The following is a 5,421-nucleotide window of genomic DNA, read 5'->3' as shown; positions in this document are numbered from 1 at the left end:
TGGACTTTAGAAAGAAACCGGTGGAGGCTGTCGCAAGCTTTTCCTGCAGTTCGAGTGACCCATGAGCTCATTGAAACTGGGCTAAGTGGAAGGTTGTAAATGGCCTGTGCATTCCGAAAGCTATACAAAGCTCAGAAAAGGTGAATGGATCCATTTCTGTCTAAACTTGGCAGCCAGGAGCATGACGCACAGCACAGTCATCGGCATTGGCCAGCCTACCTCCTACAGTGACTCAGGTTTGGGGAAAGGTAGGCTGTGTTTTAAAAACACAGAACTGGCTGTACCGATCAGTCTGCGGAGGTTTGCAGATGTTTTTAGAAGCGGCTACTCTGCCTGTGGAGCAGGGAGAGGCTTGTACTGCCTGATTGCTCTCTGGCAGTTCTTGTTACAGCCTTCTCAGCGAGACGGATCCAGTTGGTTGCCTTGAGGATTTCTAAACTGACAAAAACCAATTCGATCCCCAAATTGTTATCAACATAGAGAGTTCAGTCGGAATTTTTGTTTTATTGTTTCTGACATATCTTTTTTTTTTTCCTTTTCACATGGAGAGCTAGCTGATTCACCGAGTGCTTGATGATCTGCTTAGACTGCACTCTCACATGCCGTCACGATTTGTCTGCAGCATGCAATGTGAGCTTCAGGTGGCAGGGGTGTCCCGACCATGTGCAGACCATACACATTCCTCTTCCTCCAGGACTGGGCTACCTCTAAGTTCTGATCCACACTCTGCTGTCTTCTTTGAGGGACAGGGTAATCAGCTAGGATTGACGTGAAGGCTCTTTATTTTGGTAGGCGTAGTTAGCTTGGTAATAATAAAAAGGAAAACACAAAGCCAGGTGGTGCGCGCCTTTAATCTCACCACTCAGGAGTCGGAGACAAGTGGATCTCTGAGTTTGAGGCCAGCCACGTGGTCTACAGAGTGAGTTGTGAAACCCTATCTACAAACAAACAAACTAAACTTAAAAAAAAAAAAAAAACCAAAAGACAACAACGAAAAAACAAAGGTAGAATATAGTTTCCAGGGTGGTGGTGATGGTGGTGGCGGCGGCGGCACACCTTTATTTCCAGCACTGGGGAGGCAGAGGTAGGTAGATCTCCGAGTTCCACTGTGCCATCAGGCCCTTAACTGTTGTGCATTGGTTATCCAATGCCATTAACACAGAAGGTAGGGAGGTGACTGTTGGTCCACTGTGTCCCCATATGCTTTTCTCCCTCTGGGGATTAAAGAGAAGTGCACAGTCCTTTCAAGCAGGTAGAACGGTCAGGTCATTTCTTCTTTTTTTCTCAGCCTCCCCAGAAACTTTGTAGATGGCTCTCTCTCACAGTGTACACAGAGCAAGCACAGACAGACAAGGCAGAGAAAGCTGGGTTTGTCTAAGTACAGACCGAGAAAGAACCACAGATAGCAAGCCAAGAAGAGCTAGCTATGACTCAACCAGTGATCTGCCTCTGACTTTGCAAAAATACTTTCCATAGCCTCATTTCAACCCATCCCTCTTGAGACCTTATTCTTCCTGGAGCCCAGGAATTGTAATGGTCTTCCCCTCCTCCCAACTCCCCCCATTAGAGGCAACCCGTTCTCGGTGTCTATTGAATTGCATCTACTAATATCAATGATAACAGTGTTGCATGACAGGGAACTCATCCATCCAAGGCGTAAAAGCTCTGTGGTCCCTGAGATCCAACCACCCGATCTCCACCTCTGAGATAAGCCAGAGCAAAAACAGATCGTCTAAAGCAATGGTTTCTCAACCTGTGAGTCCTCTTGGGGTGGAAGACCCTTTCACAGGGTACTCAGACACTGCATATCAGGTTCTTAACCACTGCGGAGCTCAGCCTTCCTAACGGTTCGACCCGTTCATACAGCTCACGTTCTGCTGACTCCCAGCCGTAAAATTGTTTTCACTGCTACTTCATAACTGCCATTTTGCTATTGTTCCGAATCACAATGGAAATACCTGATGTGCAAGATGTTGGATGTGCAACGCCAGCCCACAGGTTGATGACCACTAGTCTGGAGGAAAAGTGCTGAGCTTCTTATAGCTTTTTACAGCTCACTCTCTGCTAAGCCAGCCTTCCTGGGTGGAAGAAGAGACTTAGAAATATGTTCACTCCCTTTTCCACCATGCAGCTAGAACGTGGAGAAAGCAGAGGCATCAATGAGGCCAAATGGCGGTCTGTGACGGCTACGCCTTGGAAGTGTTCAGTTTGAGTCACTTTGTGGTAGTGTTCTTCCGTTGTTCATTTGACCCTTGCTGAGTGCGTCTGGGAGATGCAGCCTGGAGCCAGTGACTCATCTACGTCTCCATCCAGGTGTTCTTGGTTTTTTTTTTGTTTTGTTTTGTTTTGTTTTGTTTTTAATTTGAGGTGGTGGTGGTGGTAGTTTTATATAAAAATGACTTGCTTTGAGAATTTTCTAGCACCTCGTAATTGTTTCAAAGCCCATACAACACAGACATACTCTCAAGTGTCCTATGGGGCTGGGGGAGGAGGGAGGAGGTGTGGAGAAGCAGCCACGCCAGATTCCTGGGGCTGTGTCAGGTACAGCCTCTGTAGTACGGAAACAGGGACAGTGTTAGTGGATGGCCAGCTCGTGGGGATCCCTGACTGTCAGTTGATTTGGAGCCATCACACAGTCCAAGCTTCTTTTGCAGCTTAGTTGCCTGACAAATAGCTTCCAGAAAGCAGTTTGTTTGAGGCCCTGGCACAGTTTTTTTTTTTTTAAAGCCTTGGACAAATGGCAGGAGAGGGGAATCTGTGTCAGGGGTCTGTGCCAGTTCAGCTTCAGCCTGCTTTTTCTGATCTGGTCCTGAGCCACACGATTGTCCTGGCAGCAGGACAATTGGGGGATGAACTGAGAGATTGCTATCCCCTGCCTTTGAATTGTCCTTGGGCTTTCTTCCTTATCAGAGCCTGGCCCAGCTGGATGTGAGGCTGGGGCTGAATGTCAGAGGCGCAATCATGTGAGCGTGCCTTTAATCTCAGCATTCCATCTGAGTTTGAGGCCAGCCTAGTCTAAAGGACAGTCAGAGAGCTACACAGAGAAACACTGTCTCGACAAAAAAACATCAAAACAAAACAAAGCCTTAACCAACGGCTACCTTCTAGAAGTGTGTGTGTGTGTGTGTGTGTGTGCAGTTACGTGGCACACAGTGTGTGTGTCTGGCAGTCTGTCCTGTTCTGCATTGCAGCCATTCCAGGCCTGCTCACCCTCTGTAAGGGTGTTGTCATCACAGATGTCCTATTGCACCTGTCATTGACTTGGACTCAGAGGATCAAGCCAGGCTTTGCATAGCAAGGACCTCCACCTGCCGAGCCTTCCCCCACCCCCATTCTTCCGCCATCAAAAGCGTATGAGACCAGAAAAGGCAACAAGAAAGAGGAAGGCCACGGGCATTTTTATTTATTTGTCTATCTAGGTAGGACTGTATTAGTCCAGATGCAGAAACCTTACATGACCGCCAGGAGACCACACTGAGGACTGCCCTTGACCTCTCTGTAGCACGAACCTATGTGTCACTTGCCCTTGGATTGCAGGGACCACCCAGGTCTGCTCTCATATGTTGGCTGCTGATGAGCAGAGAGAGGACACCCAGGCGGGACACTGCAGAGAATTCTCATCCATTCCTAGGTTAGAATTCTGGCCCCAAGCCAAATCGAATCTCTCCTTCTGAAGCAGGTCCAATTCTGGCCTCTACTGATGGAACTGTCTTTCCACAGTGACTTGGGACACTGCCGGCGGAGTTTACTTATGTCCCACCCTGTCACATGAGACAGGCGAATATATGGGGCTGGCTTAGAAACCTCAAGCCCTGAGATCTTTCCCTGTAGGTATGAGCAGGTGCCTGCTCCTAGGTCTGATTTCTAATCCTTTCTCGTTAAACTCTCTCCTCACATAAGACCCCATTTCTCTTTGGAAGTCAAAGAAACCATCAGCTGTAAATACCAGAGAGATGCCTAGGCAATGTTACTCTGGGGAAAGAAGAAGGCATCAGCGTTATTAGGGGACCAAGAAGAACAAACTGGTCACAGGTGCTTCCCTGACAGGCCCTCCTCCTGCAGGGATAACTGAATCACTCACTCCATCCCTCCAGCACTTTTCAAGCCTTACCTGGTCTGAGGTAGCTGTAGTTCCAAGATGGTAATTCCTTTGTCTTTATTCTTACTTTTTAAATTAATTAATTAATTAATTTGATTTTTTAAGACAGGGTTTCTCTGTATAGCCCTGGCTGTCCTGGAACTCCCAGGCTGGCCTTGAACTCAGAAATCCGCCTGTCTCTGCCTCCCAACTGCTAGGATTAAAGGTATGTGCCACCACTGCCCAGCTCTTACTTTATTCTTTATTCCTATCCTTAAATTCCACCTTCAAGAAGTATGAAGGGGAGGTAAAGGCCGGTAAAAGCCAGACGAGGGTTGGGGCACGCAAAGAAATGATTCCTTAGACCAAAATCAGGAATTGCAGGAGTACTTGGGCTCCCCCAACCCCAACCTCTCTTCCTGTACTTTTCCAGGGCTCTCTCTCTAGGGGGCGCTAAGCCCCACTCCTGTCTCTTTCTTCTACCTTCTTTTTTCTAGTGTTTTTAGTGTGCTAGACACAGTGCTGGGTCTATTAAAGCGTGATGTAACACAGCCAGACAGGTAAATAATGAGACGCAATGGTATATAAGGTGACAGACATAGGCTAGGTGCCCTCCCCCACCTAAGGTAAAGGTAGGAGGGGGTTGATGGGAATGGAGATTGCAGTAATCATCAGTGACCGTTTGTTTTGTAATTTGTTTCCCTTATTCCTACCGTTTTTGACCCCCACATCCTCCAAGTCACCTAGCATCTGCAATGCTTTATGCTTTGGAGGTGAAAAAAAAAAAATGACACACTGTGCTAGGGAGGTGGCTCAACCTGGAAAGGCACCTGGTGCCGAGCCTGGTGACCAGAATAGAATCACTGGAGCCCACACAGTGGTAGGAGAGAACTGACTCAGGTCCTCTCACCTCCACATATGTGCAGTAAGATGTGTACCATGACACACGCACACCTACACACAGGCAAAGAAACCACAAACCATAAACATATGTAAATACATACGTATGTAATGATTCTGCTCCGGCATGGTAACACACCTATAATCCCAGAGGCAGGCAGATCTCTGTGAGCTCAAGGCCAGCTTGGGCTATATAGCAAATTCCAGGACAGCCAGGGCTACATAGACCCTTTCTCAAAAATAAATAAATAAACAAACAAATAAATAAAAGGATGCCTTTTCCAACTAAAAAAAAAATAATAGACAGTCAGACTCCCCAAAGCTTGCTCCCCTCCCGAAGGGTTTTGCCCCCACTTTCTTTTTGTTTGTCTGGTGGTTTGTTTCTTCTTCTTCTTCTTCTTCTTCTTCTTCTTCTTCTTCTTCTTCTTCTTCTTCTTCTTCTT

The sequence above is a fragment of the Mastomys coucha genome, unplaced genomic scaffold (genome assembly GCF_008632895.1).
Source record: "Mastomys coucha isolate ucsf_1 unplaced genomic scaffold, UCSF_Mcou_1 pScaffold1, whole genome shotgun sequence".
NCBI lineage: Eukaryota > Metazoa > Chordata > Mammalia > Rodentia > Muridae > Mastomys > Mastomys coucha.
This window is presented reverse-complemented; position numbering follows the sequence as displayed.